The sequence below is a fragment of the Schistocerca americana genome, chromosome 5 (assembly GCF_021461395.2).
Source record: "Schistocerca americana isolate TAMUIC-IGC-003095 chromosome 5, iqSchAmer2.1, whole genome shotgun sequence".
Taxonomy (NCBI): domain Eukaryota; kingdom Metazoa; phylum Arthropoda; class Insecta; order Orthoptera; family Acrididae; genus Schistocerca; species Schistocerca americana.
In genome coordinates, this window is record NC_060123.1 from 447,610,666 (window position 1) to 447,624,649 (window position 13,984).

General features: G+C 38.2%; 1 non-coding gene and 1 pseudogene across 1 annotated transcript; one reads left to right on the forward strand and one right to left on the reverse strand.

Annotated features, from left to right (window-relative positions):
* The first annotated feature begins 2,059 nt into the window (after positions 1 to 2,059).
* Positions 2,060 to 2,177, forward strand: LOC124617469 (annotated as a pseudogene).
* A 10,212-nt stretch (positions 2,178 to 12,389) lies between these two features.
* On the reverse strand, positions 12,390 to 12,464 carry Trnas-cga. The gene has a single exon. It is a non-coding gene; the product is annotated as a tRNA-Ser (tRNA).
* Between the last annotated feature and the right edge of the window lie 1,520 nt (positions 12,465 to 13,984).

The following is a 13,984-nucleotide window of genomic DNA, read 5'->3' on the forward strand; positions in this document are numbered from 1 at the left end:
TCTCAAATTCTTTAATTGAGACTGAATATCTCTTATTGCCACTAGTTCAGTGCACCATTTCCAGGCATTTCACTTTCACTGTATATTCCTCATAGGTACTGCACATATATGAGTGAGGATACCCAAACAAAATACTGAAGTTTGTATGAAATATGTCACTACATTTCATAAGATGCCTTAATTGTTGGGTAAGCCTCTTTGAATAAATGAACATTTTACTTATATCTAGTTCTTCAGAGATTATACTGTAGTTTTATCTTTCAACCCATAATAAGTATGTGTATCCAGAAAGAAGGCAATATGCCGCTAATGATATTAAGCATTTCAGCAGTTGTTTTCCAGAGCCTGTTCTCATGTTTCCTTCTGTTACCATTAGGGACACTCTCAGTAGTTTGAAGATTAGCACTAAGTATTGAATCTTACATTTTGATATGCTGTGCACTGCCATAAATGCCTTATGACAAACTACAACTTCTTGAACTCAGTACTTTTAGAATGCATTGTTAAACCTTGACCCAAATTCATCTTTTCTAGGCCTTCTTTGCTGCGTTGGAAGTACAGAAATGAGACCACATAAACAAGCACTCCGCAGATTTACAGATTACATTAAGTTCAGTACTTAGTGGGCTAAGCCTTTCGTTTCCCTGTTTCATATGGACTGAGCTCTTTCCCTGTACAGTTTCGTTTCGAAAGTTATTTACACTATGACTAAGCTAACTGCTTCCCATTTAGCCTAGTAGAAAAGACATTCGTGTACTGGTGAAAACTCAAAAAATGAAAAAGTGAACTTCACTATTTCATTTCATGGGCCCTTCATTTCTTCCGTAACCAGTTTGTTGCTATTGCCACTATAGAATGTTTTACTTTGTTGACAGAGTCACAACCTTACCTCTGCTTACACTGCTTCATCACTATCAAAGTGAAGTCCTCAAAGATGGTCTTGAAGTTTTGAAAACAGATGGAAATCACATGGACCAAGTCAGACTGCATCGAGGATGATTGATGATAGTGAACTCAAGGTGTCAAATTGTTGCAGTGCTTATGTGTGGTCTGGCATTGTCAGGCTGAAGAAGATGTGCTCCATGTGTGTACAAACTTGAAACTTGATTATAGCACACTGTTTCTCACATAGTTACATTATACACTGATATTTTATTTGCTACAATTGAGGGCCCTCCAGTGGCACAACCCTACAAATATGTAGACAGGAAGAATAACGAAATAGAGTGTTAATAATGCTTGTTTTACTTAAGAAGCTGTAAAAGTTTTCACATAAAAAAAATTGGAAGCATTACTCTTCAGCATGCCCTTGTACATACATATACATTGTGAATATAATAGAGGGAAACATTCCACGTGGGAAAAATATATCTAAAAAGAAAGATGATGAAACTTACCAAACAAAAGCGCTGGCAGGTCGATAGACACACAAACAAACACAAACATACACACAAAATTCTAGCTTTCGCAACCAATGGTTGCCTCGTCAGGAAAGAGGGAAGGAGAAGGAAAGACAAAAGGATATGGGTTTTAAGGGAGAGGGTAAGGAGTCATTCCAATCCCGGGAGCGGAAAGACTTACCTTAGGGGGAAAAAAGGACAGGTATACACTCGCACACACACACATATCCATCCACACATACACATACACAGACACAGACACAAGCTTGTGTCTGTGTATGTGTGGATGGATATGTGTGTGTGTGCGCGAGTGTATACCTGTCCTTTTTTCCCCCTAAGGTAAGTCTTTCCGCTCCCGGGATTGGAATGACTCCTTACCCTCTCCCTTAAAACCCATATCCTTTTGTCTTTCCTTCTCCTTCCCTCTTTCCTGACGAGGCAACCATTGGTTGCGAAAGCTAGAATTTTGTGTGTATGTTTGTGTTTGTTTGTGTGTCTATCGACCTGCCAGCGCTTTTGTTTGGTAAGTTTCATCATCTTTCTTTTTACATATACATTGTGAGTATGATATGGTGAGGTACAATGTTCATGGTCCAAAAGTCACCAGTGGGCCCCATAGTTGTGCAGTGGCAAATTCTGTGTTATATTATATTTGCTGTGCCAATGGCCTTGCCACAGCGGTACCACCGGTTCCTGTCAGATCACCGAATTTAAGCGCTGTCGGGCTGGGCTAGCACTTGGATGGGTGACCGTCCGATCTGCCAAGCGCTGTAGGCAAGTGGGGTGCACTCAGCCCCTGTGAAGCAAACTTAGGAGCTACTTGATTGAGAAGTAGCGGCTCCGATCTCAGAAACTGGTATATGGTTGGGAGAGCGGTGTGCTGCCCACAAGCCTCTCCACATCTGCATCCAGTGATGCCTATGAGCCGAGGATGTCACGGCAGCCAGTCAGTACCGTTTGGCCTTCATGTCCTGTTTGGAGGGAGTTAATTGCTGTAAATTGTGCACAGCAAAAAGAACATTGTATAATAGGGACCAATTAAATGAGGCAGTTTAGCTGTTAAGCCACTGACGTATTTGGGAGGTTGGAGTTTGCTCTGTCTGGCCATCCTGATTTAGGTTTTCCTAATCATCCCAGGCAAATGTCAGCATGGTTCCTTTGACAAGGCCATGACCAGCCACTTGTCCTGTCCTCATAATTACATCATACTTACATATTCCATGAGTAATTAGTTTCATATTCTACAGATTGTCTCCATGATTAATTGTAATAATGTGGAACAAGTCGCTTTACATTCACATTAAACATTCATATGTAAATATGGCTACATACTGTCAGTTAACAAGCTTTTTATGTGATATATATTTTTTAAATACAGATGTTAGCTTGTAATTCCTCCCTAACCGCCACCTTTTACAAATTTCAAAAGTAGACATTCTTCTACAGAATGGAAGAAGTTGTCAAAGAGAAATATTTTCATTTGATTTTTATATTTATTTTTCATGTCTACCAGGCATTTTAGATAATCGTTAAAGCAATCAAAAATTTCGGTGGAAGAATTGTGCAATTTCATCGTGCATTCCTTTTTGTGCTAAAGAGAACCTTAATGCGGAGTAATGAATGTGATTTTTCTTCTGCTATTGTAAGTATGTGCACTGTTGTTCCTGCAGTAGATTATTTACAACAAACTTCATGAAGGTATAAATATACTGTGAAGCAGTAATAAAAATGCCCATCTCCTTAAACAGAGGTCTGTAAGATGATCATCAGTGATTACCACATATTATTCTTACAATACTCTTTGAACAATGAAGACTTTGTTTCTTAAAGCTGAGGTATCCCAGAACATGGTTCCATATGATATTGTTGAATGAAAATGTGAAAAATATGTCGGCTTACTGATTTGTTTCTCCTCAAGATTTGAAATAATTTACAAAAAATTGAAGTTTCCACCCTAGTTATTACTTCCTCAAAATTTGGTACACTTGTCATTGGTGTATATCCTCTAAATGTGCAGAACTGAGTGTGTTGTGTCTTTTTTTTTTTAAATTGAGAGTGAGACCATTCACAAAAAAAACACTCAAAAATACTTTGTTTTATTTTCTCTGTATGACGACAGATCCTTTAACATTGTGAGATGATACCTGGCTGAATAAATAAATAAATTACAGACAACAGCCTTTTTGGATGAAAGCTTATTTTGTGACAGTGTTTTTGTTGTGCCTATCTGCAACTCAGCATCTCTGTTATATGCTGAGTAGAAACTATCCTGTTCGTAATATTGTTACATTCCATCCTGGATTTTCCATTATTTAATATATTATATAAATACAACATAAATGAAACAACATTAGTTTTCAATATCATTTTGGAGACATGTTTTAAATTCATATACTGGTTAAAATGCTTTTGTCTGAGCAAGTTTTGTGTGGTGTCTTTAAATACACTAACGAGGGGACCTTCTGGGAGGTGCATCGAGTTATGAGCTCCCACTTTGCCTGCTTATAGTGTGGGTAGGCACCTATCACACCCTAAAATTGTTGGTGCCAATATCCCCTCATTTTTTAAATATTGCCCGTTAAAGTTTGAGCAGCCCTTTATATATAGAAAAGGTTCACTATTGTGGCAAGTGAGCGAGTAGCCGAGTGGCAAGCAAGCGAGACTCCCATCCAGGCGACCCTGGTTCGAGACCCGTATATGCTGCTTTTGTTTTTGCAAAACACTACATCCATCGCAAAAAGAAGTATTCCATAACGTCAATGCAGTGGCGTTTCCTGCGGACTTGAGAAAATACAGATGCGATTGCGACAAAAATGAATGTGCATTCATACAATGCTCATGGTGTCGAAAGTACAAATGTTTTGATTGTATTTATAACAAGTATCATCTGTCAGAATGTACTCATCAAAATATAAGAAATATTGATTAACTTTCCATTAAATTAAAGATATTTTTAATCCCTCATTTGTTTTTTTTTTTAATATTCCCTACCTCAACGGAACAAAATTAAAAATACAACAAAAACAAATTGAACAATAATAAAATATTTCAAGATATTATTTTATGGTTAATTTCCTGTTAAAATAAAAACGCAAATGATTGAAACAGAATGTGACATTCAATTTGTAATTTTGATTTATAGAGGCTTGTAATTCTTTTTAATCAATTCCTTGCAGAATGTTCATGATTAATTATAAATTAAAACAGGCATTTGAAAAAAAAAAGAAACAAAAGTAGCATAGACGGGTCTCGAACCAGGGTCGCCTGGACGGGAGTGTAGCTCACTTGCCACTCGGCTGCTCGCTCACTTGCCACAATAGTGAAACTTTTCTATACATAAGGAACTGCCCAAACTTTAACAGGCAATATTTCAAAAACGAGGCTGCATTGGCACCTACAATTTTAGGGTGTGATAGGTACCTACCCACACTATAAGCAGGTAAAGTGGGCGCTCATAACTCGATGCACCTCCCAGAAAGTCCCCTCGTAAGTGTCATGCTCAATGCCTTTGCTGGCAAAATGTTATATGTTTATGTATCATATTGCTGCACAGACTGTCAGAGTTTATGGTTGTGTTGGTTTTCCTTTCTGCATATCAAATAGTTAAGATTAAAGAGAGACCTAACTGTTGGTATTGTCAGACTTTTGAAACATTGTCTACTCTGTACACAGATGTAACACACAAGTTTTTCAAGTCAACTTTGAGTCAGGATGAATCCTGAGAAGTTTAGCAGAAGCATAACTATTGTCAAATGTAATACAAAAACTGAAGAGAAATTTACAGTTAACATAGGCTTCATTGATTCTAATCTACATACTAGCTGCTCTGAAATTATTTTTACTTTTATGCTGTCAAATCTTTCCAACTGTAGCAAATGGATGGCATCTGCATATAGTATGAACTTGCACAACATAATACTTTTACATAGATTATGAATGGGGAAGGTCTAAACACAGGACTTTGTGACAGACCACATATGACAGCGAAAACTTTCATTCTATTGTTGAACTACAGTATTTCTTTTCTATCACTGTCATATGAGCTGATCAAAAAGAGTTTTGTTTTTTGTCAGAATCATGTGGCTGACCAATTTGGGTGCCTTCCTGAGATCCAATGGCTTAGCACTAACAAATAGTCACAGGTGAAATGAGTGTAGCACTAATGAAACTGTGTGTTGAACTGCTTTCACTTTTGACACACCAGACCATCATACTGTGAGTCACTGAGAATGTTATTTGTTGATAGATGCTCACAGATTTGTTGCATACTCTAGTACTTAGAATTTTGGTCATAATTTCTCATGAAAAATCAAAACAATTGTGATGCAGAGAAAGTAAACTACATGAGGTTATAAAGTAAATACATATTCTAGTACGTTTGCATACTCTAGTACTTTTGAAAGAAGTGTGAACAAGAGAGATTGTCACTATTTTTTAGTAGAGCTTTAACTACTACGTTGTTTAAGGATGAAGCTTAATAAATACTATTAAATACTCAATGATTAGAGAACATAGAGGATTTGTTGTTATGTCAGTACTTTTTATTGCAAAATTGGGAATACCATAAATGTCCTCTGATTTTGAGTGACTAAAGTTTACTACCTTTGTGGTAATTTACTTTAACCTCTTTGCATTTAAACGCAAAAACAATGAGTTCAAAATGTTTCAGTAAATTATTACCATTATTTGAGGCTGAAAGTTGTCAAATTAATTTGTTCACTTGCAGCAATATTATTTAAATCACAGGCATTATTGAAGAAACTGCTGAAGGCATTTGGGGTGATACCAACTTCAGAGGAAGTATTTTTGCTATTTGTACTTCTTCCCAGTTGCTCCTGATAACATTTCATGTACTTTACAATGTTTTGAGCGTTATTCACTTGGTGAATCTGAGCTCTACCATGTATTTACTTTATAACCTCGTGTAGTTTACTTTCTCTGTATCACAATTGTTTTGATTTTTCATGAGAAATTATGACCAAAATTCTAAGTCTTTTCTGCTCTACTGTGAACCATTTATGCACAGGTGTGAGATCGTGTTTCCTGTACTTTGTTTATTTTGTTTATACTGCCTTAGGGCAACATGATTTTAACATACCTGAGTGCATTGATAAATAACAGAAATGCCCTGTTGAGATAAAAATGTTCAAGGTTGTATTTTAAACAAATACTAACAAAGAGATAGAGGGGCTGGCCAGTACTTACCTCAGCTCAGTACAGCCGATAGATACACATAAAACAGAACTGAAAATTTACGTTCCTAGCTTTCGGAACAAATGTTCCTTCATCAGGGAGGAGAAAGGGTAAAGAAAGGGAAGAAGGGAAAGGAGATTCAGTTACTCACAACCCAGGTTATGAAGCAACAGGGAAAGGAAAATAGGGAGTGTAGCAAGGATGGAGGCATGGTTGTCAGAGGGAAGCCAAAGATATTCTACTGTAAGTATTGTGCCAGCTTCAAACCAAAGAGGATGCATACAGAAGTAAAGAGGTATATAGTATAAAGATAAACACAACTATGTAGGATGAAAAGATGCGTGAATAGCTAAAGAGGAAAGGGAAAGAGGAGATGACTGAAGAGTGAATGGGAGTGAGGTTGTTTAATGTAGGTTCAGTCCAGGGGGATGGCGGGATGCAAGGATGTGTTGGAGTGCCCTTGAGCACTACCTCTCCCAACGCCCACCCGAAGATCTTCCAAAAACCTCGTTCCTTATCACACTTACCAACTTCATCATCACCCATAATTACTTCACTTTTGAAGGCCAGACCTACAAACAAATCAGGGGAACGGCCATGGGAACCAGGATGGCTCCGTCCTATGCCAACCTCTTCATGGGCGGCATGGAGGAGGCTTTCCTGAAGACCCAACAGCTGCTTCCCCTGGCCCGGTATAGGTTTATAGATGACATTTTTGTGGTCTGGACTCATGGTGAAGAAACACTCCTTAATTTCCTCCATAACCTCAACTCCTTTTCGAATCTGAATTTCAGCTGGTCCTTCTCCAAAACCCAAGCCACCTTCCTGGATGTTGACCTTCATCTTGTTGAAGCTCACATCCACACCTCTGTCCATATCAAACCCACAAACAAACAACAGTACCTTCACTTTGATAGCTGCCATCCTTTCCACATCAAACGCTCCCTTCCCTACAGCCTAGGTATTCGTGGCAAACGTATCTGCTCCAGTGACGAATCCCTCAACAATTACACCAATAACCTGACCAGTGCTTTCCTCTCCCGCAACTATCCTGCAGACCTTGTCCACAAACAGATTTCCCGAGCAATACATTCCTCCCCGTCCAACAACAATGTTCCTACCCCCAGACCACACAGAAGCATCCCCCTTGTCACCCAATATTATCTTGGCCTCGAAAACATCAACAAATTACTCCGCCAGGGATATGACTTTCTCAAGTCAACCCCTGAAATGAGATCATCCCTTGACAAAATTCTCCCCACACCACCCAGAGTTGCCTTTCGTCCCCCCCCCCCCCCCCCCCTAACCTCCGTAACATCCTTGTTAAACCCTACAATATTCCCAGACTACCTTCTCTACCCAGCGGTTCCTACCCCTGTAACCGACCCCGCTGCAAAACCTGCCCCATGCATCCCCCCACAACCACCTACTCCAGCCCCGCTACTGGTAAAACATACACAATTCAAGGCACGGCTACGTGTGAAACTACACATGTCATTTATCAACTGACATGCCTGCACTGCACAGCCTTTTACATCGGCATGACAACAACTAAACTGGCTGAGCGCATGAACGGACACAGACGAACTGTCCACCTAGGAGATGCCCAATACCCAGTAGCGGAGCATGCCCTCCAGCATAATTCTAGGGACCTAGGAACCTGCTACACCGTATGTGCCATTTGGCTTCTCCCACCCAACACCAGTCCCTCTGAACTGCGGAGATGGGAACTTGCACTCCAACACATCCTTTCATCCCGCCATCCCCCTGGACTGAACCTACGTTAAACAACCTCACTCCCATTCACTCTTCAGTCTTCTCCTCTTTCCCTTTCCTCTTTAGCTATTCACGCATCTTTTCATCCTACATAGTTGTGTTTATCTTTATACTATATACCTCTTTACTTCTGTATGCATCCTCTTTGGTTTGAAGCTGGCACAGTACTTACAGTAGAATATCTTTGGCTTCCCTCTGACAACCATGCCTCCATCCTTGCTACACTCCCTATTTTCCTTTCCCTGTTGCTTCATAACCTGGGTTGTGAGTAACTGAATCTCCTTTCCCTTCTTCCCTTTCTTTACCCTTTCTCCTCCCCGATGAAGGAACATTTGTTCCGAAAGCTAGGAACGTAAATTTTCAGTTCTGTTTTATGTGTATCTATCGGTTGTACTGAGCTGAGGTAAGTACTGGCCAGCCCCTCTATCTCTTTGTTAGTATTTGTTTCACATCTTTATATGAGATTTTCCATAAATCATTTAGATCACCTACAAGGTTGTATTTTCTATTTTTGCATTATGAAACCCGTATATTGCAATTCTCAATGTTCTCACCTTTGCGAAGTCTTATATACTTCGTTTTCTGGCAATGCTCTGCAGCCATTTTAGTTTTTAATTTTAACAATGTACCTTTTTGGGCCAAAGTTAAATAATGGAGCCACCTTGCACAAACAAACAAACCTAGACTTTGGGATATGCTGCAGGTTACTCTGTCACCAAAATTTATATATTACGGGATGGTGTTAGGCCACTGTCACCCTCTAGTGACCTTTATGGAGTGATAAAAATAAATAAATATTGAACAGTCCAAGTTCCTACTGATTTTTCTGATCATTGGCGACTACACTATCAAAATTCTTTTTGGTTGCTCATTAAAAGAGACACTAAAATATGTATACTTTGCTCAGGCAGAATCCTTACTGTGATATGGCATGATTTTTTTGGATAAACGCATCTGCTAGCAAAGTTGTTTTATATGCCAAAAGAGCCATAGAGAATGCTGCCTCAAGAAGCTCATGCAAGCCCTTATTTAAGAAACTTCACATACTTGCACTACCATGTTTGCATATTTTACAAGTAATAATATTTGTTATGAAACTGTTAGAAAATAGCAACAATCTTGCATTAACTTACCAGAGTATCTATCTGTATAGATTATACAACAAGCTACCTAATAACATTAAAAGACACTTCAAAACTTAAAACTCCTGTCCATAAATATTTATTACAAAAGTGTTCTTATAGTATAGGTGAATATCTTGAAACATAAAAATTTATGGCCAAATATTTAAAAAAAAGAATAAATGAAATGTTAATCAAAAGTTTTATGGGGAAAAAAACCAGATTGAATTACTTGTTTTAAATATCATACAAAAAAGCTGAATTTTAAGTTGTAATAATATTAAGCCTAAACCAATGTAAATATTCTTCTATGATTTAAAAATGTGCACTGTAAATCGCAATGACTTATCCAATGTCGTATTGTACACCTTGTACAACAAATGATTAAAAGGACCAACAAAAGATAAAGTGAAATGAAATGAAATACATTACCAAGACAGAAAAATTATCTGCTTGCATTACTAATGCGATATGGGTCACGTGATCTAACCATATTTAGAAAATTAAATTGCTCAGGTGATATCAACATTTACATCTCAAAAGTTTAATAGCCTGTATTTAAACCATTTTTCATAACATAAGATCGTTTTCCCCAAAAACTGTGCAGATGCTTCAACATTAATGTCTGGTATATGGTATGGGCATTGTACTGCACATCTGTGCCAGCACTAATATATATCAGAAGCGACACATAATTTTGTTTTTCTTTGTTTAAATACAAGATATGTATAGCAAACTATTGTGTATCAATATAATGGAAGGAAACATTCCACGTGGGAAAAATTATATATAAAAACAAAGATGAGGTGACTTACCGAACAAAAGCGCTGGCAGGTCGATAGACACACAAACAAACACAAACATACACACAAAATTCAAGCTTTCGCAACAAACTGTTGCCTCATCAGGAAAGAGGGAAGGAGAGGGGAAGACGAAAGGAAGTGGGTTTTAAGGGAGAGGGTAAGGAGTCATTCCAATCCCGGGAGCGGAAAGACTTACCTTAGGGGGAAAAAAGGACAGGTATACACTCGCACACACGCACATATCCATCCACACATACAGACACAAGCAGACAATGTCCCTCTTTCCTGATGAGGCAACAGTTTGTTGCGAAAGCTTGAATTTTGTGTGTTTGTTTGTGTGTCTGTCGACCTGCCAGCGCTTTTGTTCGGTAAGTCACCTCATCTTTGTTTTTATATAAAACTATTGTGTATGATATATGTATATGCATCAAAATTCTTGGCAGGCATTTGTCTGTTATCCAATATCGATTTCTCATTTTATTTCACAGTTTTAGTTTTTATAATGAAAAGTCCATTAAATATGGCATGAACATAGACATCAGGCTTCGTTACAGATTAATTTGGTGCCAGAACTATTATTTCGTTTCCACACTTGTTGGCTATGCCACCTTGCCAAACCTTGATCTCAGCCATTGCTATAGATTTAACCAAATGAATACTCAACCTTGTTATGCCAATCTTCATCTAGGCAGATAAAATAAGTGGTTACACAATCTGAAAATTCACTGGTTTTTGGAACATGTAAGAAAATTGCTTTTGAAATGCTGTGTAACAGAAGAATGCTGATGATTATATGTTGGTAGATCAGATGACTGAGGTGGTACTGAGTCAAACTGGGAATTAAAGAAATTTATAGCACAACTTGACTGAAGGATGGGATTGATTGAAAAGACACATCTTGAAGAATCAGGGAGTTGTAAATTTGACTTTGCTGTGAAGTGTGAAGAGGAGGGCGGTAAAACTTGCGGAGGCACACTAAGGTTTGACTACAATAAGCAGGATCAAATGGATGTAGGTTGCAGTTATTATGTAGAAATAGAGAGACTTGCACAGGGTATACGAGCAAGGAGAGCTGCGTCAAACCAGTATTTAGGCTGAAGAAGAAGTCAGCGACTATAACATTTGAAAGTTTTGAAGTTTACATTTATGTTCCAATGCAATGAGCTTTTCTTTCCCTCTATGTGATTTGCAGGTACATCTTTACTCCTGTTACATATTTTATTATTTCATGAATTTTTTCAGGCAAAAGACTCATCAAAACTTAATCTATTTAAATGTAAGCCGTCCATCCCACACTACCTCTCAGAAGTGTGTTAGGATCATAGGATATTGCAGCTATGTGTGTCTTACAATGAGCGTAATACCAAAGTTCATGTACTTGAGTGAAACAATTTGTTTGCACATATAGGTGTATCTCATCCAGACATAACATCTTTTTCATAACTGTCCATATAGCATTGTGCTTTATAATAAAATGTTTTATGTCTCCATGCTCTTCATCAAATATGAGGAGTCTAGGAATTCTACATACTCAGTTTGCCAGACAAACAATTCAAACAAATCATATTAATGAGTTTTATTACAAAATGAAAAGAGACAATACTTAATTACATAGGTATGTCAGAAGTAAAGGGCAACATACAAAATAATCAATTTTCTTCAGTATAGACCAGGGGTTCCCAACAAAATTTTCTCTAGGACCTCCTCATCGAGCATGATTGGTACCTTGTCATATCACAGTATCAAGTACTTAAAAAAGCCACATTAAGAGTCTTTTTATAAGTTTTTTATTTTTGGTACTTAGAAAACATTGACATAGTCATTATTGAAAAAATATTGAGTTTACAACTTTTTCAGTTTAGCCATCATTGTTATTGTTAAATTTTTGATTATTGCTCAAAATCTTTGTCTTCAAATCTGGGTGTTTAGTATAACAAACTCCTTAAAAAATAAAAATTGAATATGAACTGAAAATGACAGGAAAAAATTAAAACTGAGTGACTTACTTGCTTGAACATCAAATGCCTTCAGAATGAGATTTTCACTCTGCAGCAGTGTGTGCGCTGATATGAAAGTTCCTGGCAGATTAAAACTGTATGCCCGACCGAGACTCGAACTCGGGGCCTTTGCCTTTCGCGGGCAAGTGCTCTACCAACTGAGCTACCGAAGCACGACTCACGCCCGGTATCAGCGCACACTCCACTGCAGAGTGAAAATCTCATTCTGGAAACATCCCCAGGCTGTGGCTAAGCCATGTCCACACAATATCCTTTCTTTCAGGAGTGCTAGTTCTGCAAAGTTCGCAGGAGAGCTTCTGTAAAGTTTGGAAGGTAGGAGACGAGATACTGGCAGAAGTAAAGCTGTGAGTACCGGGCGTGAATCGTGCTTCGGTAGCTCAGTTGGTAGAGCACTTGCCCGCAAAAGGCAAAGGTCCCGAGTTCGAGTCTCGGTTGGGCACACAGTTTTAATCTGCCAGGAAGTTTCATCAAATGCATTATCTTCCTCTTCATCTGTAGGCCTTTCTCGTTATAACGAACCACTTTTTAACCAACAGTCCATATGTAACTACGTGAACTGTAGCTTCCGTGAAAAACAACGCTTTACAAACACTACCTTTTTAATACAGAATATTGAATATGTAAACAACACGGTCTGTGAAAGCACTGGCAATAAATTACCAGTGGTCGATTGTCGTCTGAAATGCGAGTTTGTGTGTAAAGTGACTGTCAGTTGTCAGCTGCAAAGAGACAGTTTTGCGCTAGAGTGTGCTAGTGTCAGTTGGCTCTAGGGAGACACTAGACGCAGAAGTTAGCGTTCGCTAAAGCTCTGCTCATGCAGGAAGCAGCAAAAACAAAAAAATCTGTTATCATACGAAATATATTTAATATATTTTTTATTCTAATAGCATCTTGCGGAGCCCTCTATCACAGCTAGCGGACCCCTGGGGGTCCGCGGACCACCTGTTGGGAACCACTGGTGTAGACAATCCTAAGTCGCTGCTATACAAGTCACTAGTCTTGAAGCTGCTATTGTACTGGGCATCGACAGCCAGTCATGGCGCTTATGTCCTCTTCACATAGGGGCCGTTGCTGTCGCATTGTGATTGTGGAGCGTGCAATTAGCTGATGTCTTCTAATGGCCACCTCTTCTCTTTTGTACCCAACTGGCATGCCAGTACTTGACTTTATGCCATAATAAAATGTATCAAGTTTTCTGAGTAGCTTATAACTGCAGCTAATGCTTGTAAGTGTGACGTGCATCGACTTTTTTTGTCAATAATTGTCATAGTTGCTTCTGAAGGATATCATATATATTTCTGATTTTTGCTATTTTGTCATCTATTCTCAATTACAATATATACTATCAGCAAACGTTTTACACAATGCTGGGTGTATGTAAAACCATTTCTATCACAGTTCCAGCATGTTGAAGAAAATATGTCGTTCAATTTTAATTGTGTAATTGCCAAAGGAAACTAGACTGCATCCGTCTTGTATTGCTTCATTTGCGAATTATTTTGCAAATCTCGTACTTCATTTATAACAGACTAAAAATATTAAATACAAAATAAATTTTAATCATTCTGGGTCTAAAATACAGTGTGTCTGCAAAATAAGTAACTATTTCCTTGAAAATGATATATTTCAGATTTCATACATTTTGCGTGCTACAGACGTCTTTTATGTTGGTT